This window comes from Agelaius tricolor, unplaced genomic scaffold (genome assembly GCF_023055355.1).
Source record: "Agelaius tricolor isolate 1412-34295 unplaced genomic scaffold, bAgeTri1.0.p SCAF_34, whole genome shotgun sequence".
NCBI lineage: Eukaryota > Metazoa > Chordata > Aves > Passeriformes > Icteridae > Agelaius > Agelaius tricolor.
The window spans coordinates 4,169,842-4,189,191 of record NW_027269294.1 but is presented as its reverse complement, the minus strand read 5'-3'; the positions used below and the strand labels follow the sequence as shown (position 1 = coordinate 4,189,191).

General features: G+C 40.4%; 1 long non-coding RNA gene across 5 annotated transcripts in view; it reads left to right on the top strand.

The window, feature by feature from the left end:
* Positions 1-17,089, top strand: part of LOC139602449 (uncharacterized) — a 30,132-nt gene extending 13,043 nt beyond the window's left edge. For 2 of the 5 annotated variants that reach the window (XR_011683224.1, XR_011683220.1), the window contains 3 exons: positions 7,293-7,445; positions 10,607-10,742; positions 17,020-17,089. This is a non-coding gene — a long non-coding RNA (uncharacterized lncRNA). Of the gene's footprint in view, positions 1-7,292; positions 7,446-10,606; positions 10,743-11,865; positions 11,991-13,770; positions 13,838-14,542; positions 14,657-17,019 lie in introns of all 5 variants that reach the window. The other 3 variants (XR_011683221.1, XR_011683222.1, XR_011683223.1) reach the window with 3 other exon arrangements.
* The last annotated feature ends 2,261 nt before the right edge of the window (positions 17,090-19,350 follow it).

Here is a 19,350-nt window from a genome sequence, read left to right as displayed (position 1 = left end):
TCTCCACAATTGCCTAAAAGGAACCTGTTGCCAGGTGGAGGTCAGAGTGACACAGGACAAGGGGAAGTGGCCTCAGGTTGTGTCAGGGGAAGTTCAGGTTGGATATTAGAAAAGACTTCTTCACCCAAAGGACTGTCCAGGGGAGTGGTGAAGTCACCATCCCTGGAGGTGTTTAAAAGATGTGTAGATGCAGCATGTAGGGACATGGTTTAGTGCTGACCCTGGCAGTGCTGGCTTAGTGGTTGGACTCAATTTTAAGGGTCTTTTCTGGGAATGAAAATGCCATTCGTGACCATGAAACTAACTGAAAAGCACTATCTGAGCAGCAGGCAATCTCCAACTGTCTCCAGTATTTTTTCTCTGTGGTTGCTGTCAAGAGACAAAGCAGGGGCATTGTTATGATCTGCAGCATGTGTGGAAGCAGTGTCCTTCTGTGTTTTTTGGGAACTTGTATTTGGAACTAAAAGTATCAGTGCCCCCCTGCCTTACTAATGAGACAAGATGGGCTCTAAGTCAAATCTGTTAAACGCCCCTGTGGTGCTTAATGAAAAACATCCAAGAAAAGGTAAAATGTGGGTATTGCAGGTTCTCTGAGCTGGAAAGGGAGTGTTCTCCCCAGGCAGCATTCCTATATGTACCCTGGTGCTCCTGTCAAGTCCCTAAACCAAGGAAGTGCTCAGTTGTACCAAACAGGGTGCAGCAAAAGTGTTGATGCATTTCCAAAACCTGAAAGAGTAGAATGCTTTCACAGGTTATTGCCATTCAGCTTTTCTCAGTCCTTCCTGGAAGAAAATAACACCTGCCATTGCAGATGAAGTTGTTGAAGGCCAAGATAATATCCTAGTGTGCCTGTTGGGAAGGGATCACTCCTTTTTATAGGTTGGTTTGAGTTGTGGCTAACAGCACTAAGTTATCATCAAAGCTGCTGCTGCCACAGGGTTGTTGCTGTACAGACTTTTGTAGAAGTGCTCGGTAACAAGAAAATTTGCAAAAAACAAATTAGTATTTCCTAATGCTTTATTGATGATTAACTTCAAATAGGCAGAGGTGGCTATAAATGTAAAGCAGAATAACCTTATTACTGTTGGGTTTTTTGGTTTGGGTTGGGTTTTTGGGATTTTTCTGGGTTTTTTTGGTTGCCTTTTTTTTTTTATTTTAAGAAAAAGCGATGCTAGGTTGTGATGGGAATATATGCTTTTAACATGCCAGAAATGATTATGCCTTTCTGTGACTGAAATTTCAAGAACTATCTGATGAAGAGGTTGTCAGCAGCTACAAATCTCAGGCAGAAATAAAAGCAGTGATTCTTCAACTCAGCAGTGGGGAGGATGGCGCTTAGTTTAAAATTAATGGAGCCCAGTGTTAAAATAAAAGCATCTTTCAGGGAAAAGGAGTCTTTGCTGAAAGCAGTGAACTTATGAAAGGAAGTGAGCATCACTGCAGGAGTCAGCAGCTCCCCAGTTTGTCACAGGTCTGTGACAGCAAACAGTGTTTGCTCTGCCGTCCTTCACTGGGCCGTGTTTACTGGGCCAGAGCATTTGAATAGGAGCAGCGCCCTCTTCATGGACAGGACTGGGATCAGAAATAAAGGTTGTCACAAGTGTAGATGGTCACATTTCCATCTGGGAGCAGTTCTCATTCCCTGGTGTGCAGGAGGGCAGGTGTCTGAGCTCAGCAACATTTCTCTACCATCACAGCCTCGGGTGACTTGGATCACTGTGATCTCACCAACAGCTTTAAGAGGGCTTTGTAACCTGCCACTGTGCAGACTTTAAGGAGGAAAGGAAATCACTTTGTAGCCATTCAAGAGAAACACTTCTGAGAAGTGGGCCTGGCTTTAAAGTCCTGTGACATATTAGGTCTAGGAAAAACTCTGTTTGTCAATGCAAGTGTTAGTGCATTACAAGAGAGGTGTTTCTCTGGGGGATAAGTATGAAAGATCAACAGTTTAAGTCCAGCCTAATAGTTCAGAACTTGTTTTACTCGTTAAACTAGGAGAAAAGTGGCAACTCCGATTATAGTTATGCAAACATAATGCTGTAAGGGTTATTCTTGCTTCTCTACGACTGATTGTGTTGGCAGGTGAAAACGTGTGGAGTTAATGCTTTCAAAATGGATGGTAATGGTAAGCATGGTACTGTTCTCTTTCCCTGCTGTGTTCTCAGACTTGATCTCTCCTGGTGGTGCTAACTTGTCTCACTTTCTCAAAAACATTGAGGATATCTTATTTCTCATGTTCTTTTCTGTCTGCCTGACAATCTGTGTTTATACTAGTTTTTTTTGTGCAGACTTCTCAGGTGCCACTTAGATGGCAGCATGGGAGGACACTGCTCTCAGAGGGAATGAGGCAGAGTTAGTTAAGCAGCCGAAAACCAGCCCTTCACTGGGCTTGAGGGATGAAAGATTTAATCATGGTCAGTCGTTTCCTCTTGTATCTTTTCAGTTGCCAAATATATCCAATTTTAAGGGGAACAAGTTTAGATAAGGTACACCTGTAAAAATGTAAGGGCACTGTGGAAAAGAAATCTTCCAGTGAAGAGCAGGGTAGTAATTAGAAGTGCTTCCAGCAGCCAGTTGCCATTCAAACCATACAAGTGCTCTTTTCTGGGGTAATAATTTCAGCTGAAAACAGACCTAGGAATGCCTGCAGAAATCGCTGTTATTGATTTTGTTCTTGTTAGCCAGTTTTGAAAGTTTGAAAAGTTAGAGAAGGAAGGAATATTGCCTCAAGGAGTTGATTCTTACTGTGGCTCTTGGGATTGGTGACATCTCCTGGGCCAGGCCTATATCAAGCCTTTAAGGCATTGCCAAACACCTGCTTTTTTCATTAAGTTGCTGCTGCTGGCAAAGTGAGAGTGATTATCTCTTGAAATGAATCCTCTGTAGATATCTTCTCTGTAATTTATTCTGAGCTGCCATTTCTTAGAAAAAATAAAAATTTGAAGTTTGGAAGGAAAGTAATCATAGGAATAAAAACATTTCATGACCAAAACCAAGTTTTTCCAAATTCCTGGCAGAAGTGGCATTTGCATGTATACGAATATGGAGGTGAGAAGCAGTTGTCAAATTCAAATTCTTGGCCTTTTTTCTCATTTCCAAATGTGCCAAAGCATTGCTGATTGTAATTGGAAAAATCCTGGAATTCCTCTTGAATTTATTGCTAGCCACAGGTGATCAAAAAGCCTGATCCTTCTGCTTTGTCCAAGTTCTTATTGTTTGGACCTAGCAGTGGTCATCCATATTGTGTTATTGGATGTCTTCAGGAAAATGGCACCTGTGGTCCATAGGAACCAAATAGAATGGTCTGACTCTTTCAAAACTCCTTTTCCAAGAATATATTGCTGCTATGTTCTTAGTCCTGCAGGATGTCCTGGTCAACTTCTGAGGCCAGTTTAGGATCCTGGTCCTAAACTTAAAAAAATTATTTCATAATTTGACAAGGTAATGGCATCAGCCACGAAGGTATATTCCTGTAATAATTTAAATCCTAATTTAATTCTCTGTGCTTTGACTTGCTGTCTCAGTGGTAGGGTTGAAATCCATGAATCCACAAGACAACTGTGCAGTAGGGCGTGGGAGACAAAATCAAGAGCTTTTTAGGCCAGGTTTGCCACCAAAACAAATGATTCTTGAATTGCATCTGAAATTTGAAAAGAAAGTTGCTTCGAATTGCATGTCAAAACCATTGTTGCCAAATCTTTCTGAGACAAAATGAAAATGCTCTGAGTTGTTTTTAAACTTGAGTGCCTGTGAAGCCTCATCTCTCCAAACGCCCAATTAAAGGATAGTAGCTTAGAGTTTTGAGAAGCATTGGAAACTTGTGTATCCATTTGTTCCTGGTATTTTTTGCTGGAAAATGTCTTGAAAGAAAAGACAATAGTTACATGGCACTTGAAAGTAGGGTGCTTGGAGCACACTCTCTTGAGTTATATCTTATATTTGCACTGCAAATTCCATTCTGTTCAAGTGGTGGGTTTTGGTTGTTTTTTTTTTTAATTTAAATAACTCACCATAAACCTCTAAAAGAAATTGGATGACATTTCCAGCTCTGGTTGGGAAGTATTGTTGAAATTAATTAGTCCTATCACTATGTGTTACCTAGAACTGTGTGTAAAAACCTGAAGAGAGAATACAATCAGTCCTGTATTAGAAATTAGTAATGAACTGTAAGAGGAAGAGATCATGTACTGAAGCTTTCAGTCTTGGGAAGGATATTTCTTGTTAGCTGCAGCTGTCAAACTATTTACTTAAAATATACCAGCCATAAGTACAGGTTGTGTACAGTAGGCAATGGTACCAGATCCTAATCATTATTCTGGTATAACAAACACGATGACTGAAATACTTCACTAATTTAGTGCAGAACTGCTACCACACACCCTTGAAACAAACCATATTTTTGAGCTGCAGTTTTTGACACCTAGAAATCAGTGAAAAGACCCAGTTATGTAATCTAGGTTGACCAAATGAAATCCCATTTTGGCCCACAGTTACATGGGTTTGCTAAAAGGCAACTACAGAATTATTTTCCAAGGGCAGGTGTTGTGTATACGGTTAACATGCACACACAGAAAAGCTGATTTGGTTCTCCTCCCATTTTCTTTTTTTAAATCAGAGTAACGCATAAACTTGAGTCAAAATTAGTAAATATACATTTGATTGGTATAATGAAAATTCTATTGCCCCAGAAATGAGTTTCCTTAGTAAATGGTGGCATTTGTGTTTACCACATGATGGATTTTGAAACATAAAGATATTTACTGTAGTCCTGATGTCCCAATCTAAGTAGTTTAATAAGGGCTAGCAGATGAATGGTGGGAAGGATTTCCTTTACCTAGCTATACAACATGGGCCTATTTTCAAAGATATAGTACCTTGTTTCACAACAGAGAGGAGGACCCAGTGGCTCTGAGTACAACTTTGAATTTAGGCTCAGACAAAAGAAGCATTCATTGAATGCTTTTTGCGTTGAATGCATTGAATGTTTTAAATGTAATTTTTTTAAGGCTTTAATAAGCTCAACACTTGGAAAAGGTATGTGTGAAATGGATCTACCTAAAGGGAAAGCGTAAAGTAATTCCCACATGCCACGTTTTTGACACTTGTACACTCAGCCTTTGACAGCATGAGGGAACCTTTGTTCAGAGGTGTTTGCCTTGTCTATCATCACAATATTATAGTTTTAATTAGCCTACAGTGTTTTTCAGGAGCTCATTCACCTTTCAGGTATCCTTTCTTGTGTGCCACTGTGCCAACCATCACTTGGGGCAGCCCCTGTGGCAGAGAAGGCTCAGCCTGGCTGCTGTGGGCTACCTGTGAGAGGTCTGAGGAGAATGGAATAACAGTAACAGCTACTTATTTATGCCAGATCCCAGAGGACTGTGGTTCTGGAAAATGGTAGGGGCTTTCTCATTCCCAGAAGATTAAGAGCTGCACTGTGGTCAGAAGAAAGCAAAACTTTGGGGATTTAAGTGACAGGAACAGAGGACAAAAAAGGATACCAGGCCAACCTAGCACTTGTTGTCTGACATGCTGTTTATTTATGCTGTATACCTCAGCTCAATGAGTCATGCCTTTAAATAAGAACAAAACAGAACTGACAAATGACACATGTGAGGTTCCCTCCAGAGTTCTTTTTTCCAGTAAATAGCCAACAGAACAGTGTCTGAGGGAGAAGCTGACAGCTCTTTCTGAGCACACTAAGAACACTTGAGAGGATGAGCAGCTACTTGAAGATGGGAAAAACTCGTGTGGCTCAGGAGCAGGTGAAAGAGGGACCACTTTCTCCTGAAACATTTCTTAGGTATCTGTTTGCCTATGGTGTTTCAGGCTTTCAGCTTGTGTCTGTAAGAATATTTTCAGTGAAACATATTAAAATGGAAAAGAATTCCAGTCTAGGGCTCTGTGAGACCTTGAGAGATGGCAAGAAAAAAACGTGTTGTAAATTTTCTGCAGTGCTCTTCTGTAGAAGCTTCAAGTGATGAGGCAGGGTAATCTCTGGAGTTAGCAGAGTTTTATAAAGCTAGGAAAATAGGGATATGCCCTTCTCAAATGAAATCTTGATATCTAGCAGATGGTTCTCTGAAGGTCTCTATTTTTATTAAAATATTAAATGCCAAGTGCCTGATTGCCATGGACTTATTTTGCCTCTGAATTTAAAAAAATCCATAATAACATCTTTGGTAAAACACCTCTTTGTTTTCACATGGAAATTATAAGAAAAGAACCTCAGCGATAGTTTTCTGCAAAGGCAAATAATAAGAATAAATAATGAGGACTGATATAAAGCAATGTGATTTAAAGCAACTGGAGGCAATCACGTTTTCATACCCAAATCTCCTTTCCTTTAGAGTTCTTACATTAATTGGTTTGGAAAAAGCAGCTGAGCTGCACTGAATGATAACTTTTGTGGTGAGCTGATTTGCAGGGAAGCCAAGTCTACAGTACTGATTCATAACAGTTCACTTGGACAGCCATCAAAAAACTCCATTTCCAATTCCTCAGGCAGTGATTTTCCTCATCCAGTGGTTTTCATTGTTTATAATGTTGGTGCTTAATAACCAATTCTAAAAATTCTAGGTCATGTTTAAAGAATGTTATTATTTCAAATTATTTTAGGTAGAAAATGTATTTAGGCAAAACTCTTTAAGCTGCAGACTTCTTATTCAAAAGAAATAACTTCAAAAGTCTTTGGTGCACTGCGATAGCTTGACTGTCATAAACTTGAGGATGTGGAAGACAGAGAAATTAGAAAAAGTTTTTTCCTGAACACGGGTAGAGGTCAGCTGTGTCATTTAAAATCAATAGGAAGTGAAAATGCCATTTCCATGTCCAGTAACCACTTCCTGCTCCCTCTCTGCCATGTTTCTTCATCTGTGTCCCACCAGCACAAGGTCAAGGAGGTTCCTGACACCTGTGAATGTAACTCATTAACTGGCCCTTGGGCAGAGGACTTGGGTTTCCAGACAACAAGTCAGCTGGAGCCTGCACTAGGGAAAAGATTCCTGCAGCCATCCTGCTTTTCCTGCAGTCTTCCTCAAGCCTCAGTCCATCTGGTTACTGTGTCTTCCTGATCTGTTTTTCCTGAGCAGATCAGAAGCCATTTCACTGCACTGGCCCCAGCTCAGCTGTCACCCATCACACAGCTCTGGCTCCAGTTCTCATGCCAGGGCTCAGACTGAAGCAGCAGCTGATGTCAGGTAGGCTGGGCAGTGACACAGAAGGGACACTTCACAGCTGGACTTAACCGTGTCTTAAAAGTTTTTCTTTTTCACATTTAATGACTCTTGTAGGTTTGGGAAGATTTTTACTTTTCTCTGGATAAAAGTTAAGGAAGGCAAATTTCCAAAGCTTGTCAAGTGTCATCAACCTAGAACCTGAAGTCAGCAATGGATTAAAACCCAAGTCATGGAGATTTGGCACTTGCTGGAGCTGGCAATGACAAGGTATGATGTTTATTAATGACCATCTCTAGATTTTGGTCTGGGTCAAATAATTATTTTTTTCTTTCACGGCATTTAATATTTCAACATAACGGACTTAACAAGGAGCTGGAAAACTAAACACTATTTGGCTTCTCAGAATTGTAGGTTTAATATTTTAGTAGTAGTTTGTAGTCTGCTTGAGAAGAGAAAACAACCAGGGAAATTCATTTGGTTTTGGGTTTTTTTGTTTGTTTGTATTAAGAAATTAATAAAAATTAAGACATCCTCCATCACCAGCTTCTGCCACTCAATGTTATGCTTAGACTCCTATTCCTTGCCCCCTTTAGTCGTGCATTTCTAAGCTGAAGAGTTCTGGACACTGGAAAACTTGGTCCCATTAACCATCATTCTTCACACTTTTTCCAGCTTGGCTTGATGGTCTTTAAACTGAGAGAAATCAGAACTGCATTTCACATTCAACATGTTGGTATTTCAAAGGCTGATGCATTGCTAAGGTTTTGCAAAAAAATTTGCAAAAATGTTGACTTTTCCTGACTCCTAAACGAAAATGACGGCACACATGTTTCTCCCAGACGAGTTTTCCAGCTTCCCAGGATGGGATATGGGGCGTGATGTTAGGAAAAGGAGCTCTTTAGATGAAAAGCCTCTTCCCCCATGCCAAGGTGGACAGGCTAGTGGCACACACTTTACCTTAGGCAAGAGTAGACAGAAAGAAGAGCAAACCTATGCAATGAATTTCTCATGGTGGGGGAGTTGTTGTCTAGTTAGAAAAGCATTGGTCTAATGCCCAGGTGCCAAGCCTGGTTTTGTTTATGGAATAACCTTTAGGAAATTATCTCTCTTGTTACCTCAGTTTCCCCTTAAGAGCATTTGCTGCTCTCGAGTGTCAAGCATTTGAATGCCAATCGATGACAGAGTTGTGGGCCTGCCAGGTTGCATTCCAGAGGCATCACAAGCACTTGCCAGGAACTCTTGTCATCATTCTGTCCTTTCTAACTGTAAGGAAGAGTTCCTTGATAAAACCTGTCTTTGTTCACCAGTGTTACACCTGGGACTGCAACTGAGAGTTTGTTCTGGATATGAAAAAGGAAAGCTCACAGCTTAGGAAGACTTTTCTAGGAGCTGACTGAAGGGGAGTTTTGCACTTACCTCATCTGTGGCCCTCTCAAACACAAAAGCTTGTCCAAGGCTTATTTGTCCAAACCAATCTGCTGTTTTGGAAAACTCCCTGCACTACTAGGGAAACATAGATGAGGTTCTTAATACACAAATGTATTAAGAAATCTATTAAGAAATGTATCCACTTTTGAGGATTTGGGAAACCTCTTACTTGTGTGCTGGCGTAAGACTTTCTGATTTACTGGATTTTTTTGCTAAATGTCTTTGCCTATTTCAACTAAGTAATTAATTTACCCAGTAGATGACTGGAACCATTTGTGAAGTCATGGTCAAAATATTTCTTGAAAAAATGCAGAGTTCTCTGCCATTGATTCCTTAATACGCAGAATATTTTCTGAACTTTTTTCCATATAAAATGATCTAGAAGTTCATGCTGAGCAGTGTACAATATAACAATAGTTATGAAATATTAAATGGCAAAGATTTGATTCACAGCTCTATTTTTCTTGTCTCTGTTACATTCAGGAGAAAACTCCTCAGATTTATTTCCTGGTGTTCGCTTAGTAAACCACTCACATTTGTACAAAACAGAGACCACAGTGGCCCCGAATACATTTCTGTAATGTGAAAAGTAATCTGTGCCAAAAATGCTTATTGATACTGATACCATTAAAGATTAGATTGTTCCATTGCACTGCAGTTAATTTGAGATTCTCTGGATTTTTTACACAATTTAATCCTTAATGCTTTTTCTTACTTTCTTGACTTTTTTTATCCTTGGAATACTCTGAACAGGTTGCTTCCTTTGCAAATAACTCTTTTATGGGCAGTTTAGGTACCTATAAAAGCTCCCTGTTGTTTAATACCACCCCAGTGCATTAAATTGTCCAAAATTCTGATCCTTGGTGGTTGCATTTACCTCAGAGAGCTTGTTGTTGTTTCAGCCTTAGACTGAAATTCTGTGGCAGGCAATGGAAATCTTACATGTCTTTTTGTAGTTGATTATGACATCTGCTTATTCAATACTTGAATGTTTTTCATTCTTTTGTAACTAGATTTGCTTCTAACCTGTTATTGAAAAGCAAGGTATAACCCAGTGCTGCAGTGCTGCTTGAAGGGGGAAATAAACCCTTGCTTTGCCCACAGGGACTGTGGCAGTGAGATCCCATCTCTTCCCACTCCTGTTCTTTCCCCTCAGTCTCCTGCTTGCCAGTGCCTTTGCCAGCCCCAGTGGCTACCTCATTAATCTGCTGTGACTGTGTGACAAATTGTACCTTTTCCTACTGTTAACCTTTTGTTGTGTTACGTGACAATTTGATTCATGGAGATGTGTTAACTGAAAATAAATTATCCAGCCTGTCCCGAAAGTCCTCACCATCATCTTTAGCCAAGTGGAAAATAACCCCCAAACCCTTACAAGCCCAAAAGTCAATTGCTTCTGTATGCTGTTAATAGTGGCATTTGTAATATGCTTTCAGTTAAATGTCCTAAAACAATTTATTTATAATTACACCCTGGAATCTGCCTGTGCTTTGAAATCTGTGTGTTTGCACATACATCCTCTTCTTTAAATTTTATTTTTGGGGACAGCAGGTGGTAACAGCAGTACAAGCAGCAGGAATGTGCTAGCACAAGCCTCTTGCTGTGTAGCACATGACAGCACCCTGTCTAGCTAACGTTATGCAAAACACTAGAAAGGAAGAAGAATGATTTCATATTCTAATTGAAAGAAAGAAATTGCTTATTCAGAGCAAGATGATCTAATTTAGAATAATAAGGGTTATATGAAATTAATCACATCTAACTAAATCATGGTGCAATAGCATTGTAGCAGGGTCACCAGTCACACCAGTATTAAAGAATGCTTAAATGATACCCAGCTTACAGCCAAAGAGCCTCATTAGCTCTCACATGAGCCCCACATTGCTGGCTCTGGGATTTATGCCATGTGAATTGTTTGAAATAGAGCGGTGCACAGGGTATTTCATGAACTGGTTTTGTTTTAATCCTTTCTGAAATATTGTGATTTATCTTTTCATTAGGAATGTGCTGCCAATCCGACCAAACGTGTGGGTGATAGAATGTTCGTGGATGTTATAAAATCCCCTGGAGTTTAGAGGGACAAATTCAGCTGCTGCTCAAATCATGGCCAAGCAGCCAACCACCACATCAGAAAAGGTAGGAGTAGCCATTTCCTGAGAGCTTCCTAAGTGGTGGTGCCTTTCACTGAGACTAGTACTTGTTAAGCCATCAGATGGTTTTTGAAAAGCTTGTATAGAAGTGAGATTGTTTTAATTACCTTCTCAGAGAAAGTGCAGATGAATCACAGTAGGAAGACTCTTAGATGAAAACAAGTCTGAGAGTGTAATTCTGATTTCATCAGAAAGGATAAGAGATATTTTTATCTCCCTGTGGGCCACTTTGTATTTACTCTGAAAGCCCTTTTGTGGAAGGCAAGTATGAGGCCAAACAATATTACCAAATTTTGCTAATTCTTTTATGTTGATCTTTGCTAGTTATTTCTGTTGTGGTCTGTATTTCCAAGGTTTCTTATTCTATTCATCAGCTTTTTCCCCAAGTAATTTCCCACCAATGCTCTCTTGTACTTGGAGTAGTTATTTTTCCTTTATAAATGCTTTGTAACTTGTAAAAGGATTTGGAAAAGATTGTAAATACTAATCTAACATGGAAGAGAAATCATTACATGGAAGTGAATCTGGCATCTTGTTTACCTGCCACTGATGGCATTTGGCCCAATAGGAGTTGTGATTTTCAAGGGCAAACAGGGAGTCAGTCAATTGCTTTGCTCCAGAGCATGCAATGTGCAGCCTTTTAAGCTTGTAAAACATACATTAACTACTTACCAGTATCTGTTCAGAAAGCAAAAGCCATTCTTGGAGATGGAGCAGCTATAAAGCACGAAATCCACTATCCCAAAGGAAAATATGGATTATTGCCATGAAATTATCGATGCAAGGAGCCCCTAGCCAGGGAATTATGTGCTCTGACTCTATGATTCAGAAGGCTGAACAATTGCTTTATAAGCTATGTTATATTACACTAATACTATATTAAAACTACACTAAAGAGGTACTAAAGAAAAAGCTGTGACTGTCTGGAGACAGTCAATTGGCCAATCAATCCAAACAACCATCACCAGACTCCAATTAACAAATCACTCTTGATAAACAATCTCCATAACACATTCCACATGTGCCAAACTACAGGAGCAGCATGTAGAGATAAGATTTGTTTCCCAGGAGAAATCCTGGGAGAGAGAATTATGTCTCTCGCTGTTCAGAGAATGTGAATACCACACAAAATTGCCAGCAGTGAACTTTGCTGAACTCTCCTGCAGATCTCAGGCTCTTCTGGTGAACTTTTCAAAAGATTATTGGTGGATCAATGTCTTCACTTGGCCAGAAGGTAAGATTCTGCTGTCTTGCTTACGGAAGTTTAATGAGCTCATTTCACCTTTTAAAGTATATTTGCTAACAGGGATGTCTCTTTCAGAAATAATTCAGGGTCGTTTATATCACTGAATATCTGACATATGGAACTGCAGCATTATATTCTTTAGAAAAGAACCTACCCCAAGGTGTATTTGATACGTGAAAATGAGAGACTGAAATTCTGGCACACAGTCATTAGAGGTGAAAATAGCTGAACTCTCTACTTGACAATGTGAAATTCATGATTAGAAATAGAAACATTTAAAATTGAGAGCACTGCACTATGATAATGTTCATATCACAGTATTTTAATAATACTCCAAATCACAATGGTAACCTAAATTTAAAATGCTAATAACAGTTCTTGTAAGTGCAGCTTCTCTTTTTCAATCCCTCTAACACCATATTTTGCATGTCCCTGAGGAGGCTTAGAGCCAAAGACTCCCTCAATTTTAAGTTGACATCTAGAACTGAATCAGTTTGTTTATGCTAAGTAGGTCTCTGCTTGAGATGCAAAAGATCCAGGTCACTGCAGTACAGATACTTAGCACCATATTTTGCAAATGACAAAGCTTGGTATTAGCATCAAATAGAAAGGAAGAAAATGAGAATTGGACTAGCAGAAAATGAAATTACTGTTATATTTTATTTCTTGAATGAAAATTTGGAGATGACTGACTCTGCTCTTAGATGGAGAATTAATTCCAGTGCAAGATAAATAGAATGGCAACAGCTAAAAGCTGTGCCAGGTAATTGGCTTTTTACAATTAGGTAAGGCTTTGTGTGACAGTCAACCCAAGTCTTAAATTTGCTACAAAAATGGTTACCTAAAGTGACAGAACAAGCAAGAGGTATTCACACTTGCTAATATATTTGGAGCTGAAAGATTTTAGATGAAAGGAGTTGCTCTTGCAAACCTTTTGCTCTAAGTGCAAATGAGATTTATAGGAGGTTTAGAGCTGATTTTTGGGTTCAAGTCATCTGGAAATCATTGAAAGAAAGGAAAATGGCACAAGGGCTGCAAGGAGTGAGGATATTTGCAGCATGGTGCTGTTGCCATTGTCCCCTGATGCTCTGAGAACAGAAATAGATTTGTGGCTGGCCAGGGAGAATACTGCTTCCTGTGGGACTTGATTATTCCTAACAAAAGGGACTGGGCCAGATGTAGACTTTGGTATTAAATCAGAAGATGAGGAAATTTAATTTCATATCTAGGCAAACTGTGGCAGTTGATAACTGGTGGCAAAAAATAGCTGGTTTTCTCTGTGTGTGGATAAAAGAGAATACCTATTGGAATTGTCTATGGAAATGAAAAAAAGGAGTGAATTGAGGATGGAGGAACTGCTGCTCAGCACAAGGAAGGAACTTAAAAATCCAATCAATTTACAACTTAGTATTTTGCCATGTATATCAAATGCTACTTGCACATCATGACTAGCTAATTTTTTTAAATTAAACTCACTCTTCAAAAAAACCCCAAATCCTCACAAGTTAAATATTTTATATAACATATGTCGTTTTTTTCTTATTTTGCTTCATTTGCATGAGGAAAGGGAGTTGGGGAGAAAAGGAAGGAAAATCCAAAAAGCTAGTACATGAAATGACTTGCTTTGAGCATTGTGCTTGCTGCAGCTTATTTTTGATTCCACAAGTTCACTAAACATTGTTGAGATGACAAATAGCAGGAATCAAAGTGTCTAAAAGAATAAATCCTAGTCTAGCACAGACTCTGTTTAAAAAAGTATTCTTTGCAGTTGGAAGAAAACCCAAGGAACAAGCCCTAGAGAAGGCTGTCAGAAGGTGTGGTAAAAGTAAGTGGAGGTAAGTGTCACATGCACCAGGAGCTATGAGAAATGGACTCCTTTTGAGGGAAAGAACAGTTTCTCAAGGTGATTTAAAAAGTCTCTTGCTCAATGAACCAGTGTCCATGCCAACTATACAATTTGGGATAGAAACTGTAAATCAAATAATGTCAGAACAGCCTGAGCAGCCAAGTCTGGGGTGAGTAAGAGTCTGCACTGGACTGAGTGGCTACTTTGTCTCTAAGACATCAAGTGAGTCTGGGTTAGATCTTCACAGGTGTCACAGTGGCAGGCTCCCACAGGGAATTGTTGGAGTACCTGCAGCCTGCTGAGGCTGGGCTTCCCAGGCTTAAACAAGGACCAGCTCATGCATGCAGTTCTTTGGTGTTTAATTGCTGTATCAAGTATGACCAGCAAGCTCTATGGGGCTGGGAGGTTTGTGTCCTCCACCCTGCCATGCACGTACTGTGCATTACGTACTGTGTGTTAATATCACTGATGGAAGGGGCTGGGTGATAAAGCTCGGTGGGGATCCCTAAATCTGGAGGTGCAGAGACACGAGGCTTCACAAGGAGAAAGATGAGCAGCCAGCAGTGTTTATCAGCACAGCCACACAGTGGGAGACAAAACATTAGGCGTTACGCCGATGTGCTAAAGTCAACAAAATTTATTTTCTGTTCAGCCACTCCAACATACTTTGCAACTGTGTGCTACTCTGCTTTAGGGATTGGTGCTTCTCTTCATAAATACTGCTTTGTGGAAGCTGCCTGTCTCCACAAGTGATGGAAAGTAAACGATGCATGAAGATGAGAGAATAGCCAAAATTAAGTATACGCTGGTAAGAGCAACTTTGAGCTTTATCCTTAGATAGCAAGTAAGATTCTAGCCCAATTAGTGTTTTCTCTTTTCCAAGTTAATTTACAGTATGGGTAAGTGTATAAAAGCATATAAATCTCAAGTTGAAGTTTTGGCCTCAGTGCTCTCTCCAAACATGTGTGCTCAACACCAGTAAATGCTTTATCTAAATTTGTGTTTCAGAGGCTGTTTTGACAATTTTAAGAGCCACTGTATTTCTGACTTAATCCACAATTACCTAATGATGATGGTAAGCTGTTCCTTTCCTTTAGACAGTCATCCTAGAAGCTGTGGTACTGATCTGGGTTAGAGGGGAGTTCATCCCCGAGGTATCTACCAAAGGATCCAAGGCCAGGAAGGGTTACTAATCATTAGTTGCAGTGGCTGATTAGAAGTTGGTACCATGGATCTGAATTGTCTCTTCCAAAGTATTTTGATGTGTCAAGAGAAGGAAAGAGGAGGAGAAAAGGGGTTCTTTTTTAGTTCTACTATCTGTTTGCCTGAACTAGAGAGCATGAGTAGAGATTTGGAAGGGGAGAAAATATGTTTTAAAATTTCTGGTTTAGGATTATGCAGTAAGTATGTGCTTTGTCAGAGTTCCAAATGTCTGCTGTTCACAGTTTGTACAAACTTCATGCTCAGTTGTCAAAACTGATGCAAAACTGTGAAGGCACATTTGTTGTTGTCACCCTTTTTTCACAGCTGCCAGACATGGATCTCTTTGCGTGCTGTTGGAAGGGAAACAGAGTGCAAGTACAGCTTCTTTCCTCTCTGTAAGAGAAAAGGTGCCTCACTGACTAACAGGATTTTTCAGTCTGCAGAAAATCCAGTGTCTTCTGAATGAGAAGGAAGTGTCATGCAGATAAATTACATAGGCAAAAAACAAATTAGCACATGGTGGCACAAAGCAATGAGTGGTGTCGCAGACATTTTTTTATGAAAATCTTTTTCTCAGGATTTTTCCTTCTGAGAAGCTGAGAGGCCTCAGAAACAAAATGTAGACAATGGTTATCTGCTGCTGTGGAATCAACAGGTGGATCCATGATTGGTCTCATGTGGATGTTTGGAATCAGTGAACCAGTCACGGCAGAGCTGGCTCTCTCTCTCTGTCTGAGCTACAGACCTTTGTTTTCATTCCTTTCTCTTCTTAGCTTAGCTAGCCTTCTGAGATGGAACTTTTCTATTCTTTTTACTATAGTTTTAATGTAATATATATCATAAAACAGTAAATCAAGCCTTCTGAACATAGAGTCAACCTTCTCGTCTCTTCCCTCAGCTGAAAACCCCTGTGTGTGAGCACCGTCACAGAGTGGTTCTGACAGAAGTGCAACCTGGTACAACACACATTTCACACCTTTCTGTGCTTACCAGCCTGTCAGTTTGTGACCAAAGAATATACTTTGAATCCTTCTGAAGCCAAAGGAGAATTATCCAAGATTTGAGCTCTGTTAAAATTGCAAGTTGTTTCCACTGGGATTCTAGACACAGAAGTAAAATATTTCTAGTCAGTTAATTAGTAGGAGGCTTATTTTTTTTTCAGTTAAGAATAATGAGAAATGCATTGTTTCCTTATAATCAATTATTTACTAGAAGATTTTGGGCTTTTTCCAACCCTGTTTTATATTTATAAATGCATCAATTTAATAAATAATTGTCAAAGGAACAGAACAGTGTTTGTAATTTATTATTATCATGTACAGGCTAATGAAAATTTAGAGCAGAGATTAATTTGTTATTGCAGATTATGTAAGGGTATGACCCGTGTCCCGTTGTTACAAATACCAGCACTCCACAGACTTCAATGGTACCAGAAGTGCATTTGGAGGTTGCTGACAAGAATTTGGAAATATCATCATTAAAATGTGAAAGCAGTCATGCAGGACAAATCAAGGTGTGTGTGTATATACGTATTTTGGTGAGCAAGGAAGCAGGGAAGTTGCTCAGATCTTTGATTTAGGAGCTTCACCTAGGGAAAAAGAACCCCTTTTGTTTGACAAAGCAGTTTTATCCCTTTTTGGTTAAGAAGACTTACACAGCCTCTCTTTCCAGTTCTGGACAAAACATTTTTCCATGGCTGGTGATTCCAGCGTGTGGGGAGAGTCAGGGCAGCCCCACACAGCTCTGCTTTGTGGCTGCAACAAACAGCCACCACCTGCCAATTACTTGTAGCCCAAGGAAGCAGAGAAGTCATTTCAGTAATTTCAACAGGTTTGAGATGAGGTCACCTCTTGTAACTCAACCCTTTTAACTCCAAATACAATTTAATTCAAGTCAAGAAGCAGGGAAATACAGTTACCAGTGATTTGCCCTACAACCTGTGTGATGTCTCTGCTCTTATTATTTCAGCTAAGAGGATGGATAATGCTGAAAGAAAATGAAAGTTTGTGTAAATCCTACTTTTATCTTCTCCATGTAGGTAAGTACTAACAAGAAAAGTTAGCTGTAAAATGATCTATCTGCATTGTGCCTTTCTTTGGCTGCAAAAAATCCTAAACCTGCACTAGATGCAATGGCACCCTTCCATTGCCTACAGCTTCAAAATTTGTTTATGTTCTGTGGCATAACCATTCAGATCTTGTTCATTTTTAATGCTGTTTGATTACTTGTAATGAGCAATCATAGTAATAAAACAAGGCTATATGAAAAAACTAATGTCCATGCTAAGCATAAACTCAGGCTGTATCTGCAGTATTTATGTGAGAGCTTATTCCCATTTATTTGTTCCTGACACACTTGGGTGCTTTTTACCATGAACAGCACAACACTTGCAGTCCAGGATGACAGACTGGCCTCCAGGTTTGGCCCTGTTCTCTGACAGGAATGAAATCTGGCTTGTGCTAATAGAAAAGCTCCTAAATGAGGGTTCTGTTACCAGCACAAAGTGAAGAGGGAAAGGAAAGAGAGGTACAGGGAAGGATGTGTGAACAGAGGACATGAAAGTGGCTTCAGGCTGTACCTGGTGTAGTTAATGGATAGTTCAAGGGAAGGTGCTGGGAAAATTGATTTCAAGGCAAGACTCTCTGTGTGATACAGAGCATAAGCCCAGCAGGATCATGATGGGAATAAAAGACCAAGTTTTCCAGCCAAGAAGGCAAGCCTAAGGAAATGTGCAAGAGGCTGTCAGTATCTAAGTCAGTCTAATGAGCATTTCTTTCCGGAACAAGGCTTAGAAAGCCTGTCAGAGAGGGACCCTGATGGCACTGGTCTCAAGAGGAAAACGCACAGCAATGCTGCACCCAAGCAAAGTGACATCTCCTCTCACCATGGGATAATAATGACAGTCTCTGCCATGGACCTACACCTTAAGAGAGTAGAGGGTTGTCAGCACGTGGAGGACTGAAGCAGCACAGGTTAGTGCAGGCATTGGAACTTCTCTCCATTGAGTTCCACTTAACAGAATTTCTTTTTTTTTTCAAAGATGACCCAGAATACCTTTGGTATTGTTGAGCATATTTATTTTGCTGAAAATGAATTGGTGGTGAAATCTTCCTTCTCCAATTTTCCTTGGCAACCCAGAAACTGTAAAAAAACAGTTTTTGCTAGGCTTTTCTTCATTCTTTTCTAGAGGCTCACTTGTACAGGTAAAATTATGTACCCAGGCCATGGAGCATCCTTTTTATACAAAAGGTAATTTTGCAGCATTCTCCTTGGTGATGTGGTTTCCCTATGAAACATCTATTTCTGTGAGGGTGGAAAGTGTTGCCAGACAGGCTCTCATATTGTTATTGCCTTCTCCGGGTACTTTGGATAATTTTTTATGTGACTGATTAAAGCAAATTGTTGCTATTCAATGTACTATCTTACAAAGGGGATATTACCTGTGATAGTGAGAAAGCTGTACTAGACAATTTAAATTAAGCTGGAAAAGAAATCAATGCATATTTTCAACTTGGTCCCTCTGTTAGACGTGAACTATTATTATTCATAACAATTATCATTATTCATATTTAAACTGCAGGAGCTTTTCTTTTTTTTTTTTTTTGCAGTCACTTAGCTGAGTGCACCTTACTAGCCTTCATGGCCTTACCTACATATCCTTGCCAGCCAAGTTGTGTGGGATGGAATCTGGTCACATCTCCCCTGCCGAGAGTGGTTGTCGTGCTGGGAAAGGGGTCTTCAGGAGCCTCCTGTCCTCCCAGTGAAGTGCAGAAAACGACTCTTCTTTTTGAGCTTTGGGGGAGCTGTTTTGAGTTTTTTGGGAGTGGCGTTGGCACAAAGGAGGCTGGCACGGCAGGTCAAAATCCCTGTGCTGTTTTGTTTGGGATGGGCATGAATCAGCACCAACCTGACCTGCTGTGGGTGCCATGAGCCTCCCCTCACGCAGGAGGCCATGTTCCCCACAGCATCCTCTCTTTCGTTTCCCCCTCAGTCTGATCCGAAAGCGAGGAGAGGCTGATTTGGGAGTTTCAGCACTCACCTTGAGCATGGTGAGCCTGGGCTGGGGAGGCACCAGTGAGTGGGATGCAATGCTGTGAGGGGGTCCCAGCGCCGTGAGGCGGGCAGCGATGTGAGGGGCAGCTCTGAGGGGGTCCCAGTGCAGTGGGAGTTGGGGGGCCCAGCGCGGTGAGGGGCAGGAGTGTGAGGGGCTGTGAGGGCGGCAGCTCTGAGAGGGGTCCCAGCGCCGTGAGGGGAGGTTGTGAAGGAGTCCCAGCGCTTTGAGGGGCGGCTCCCAGCGCC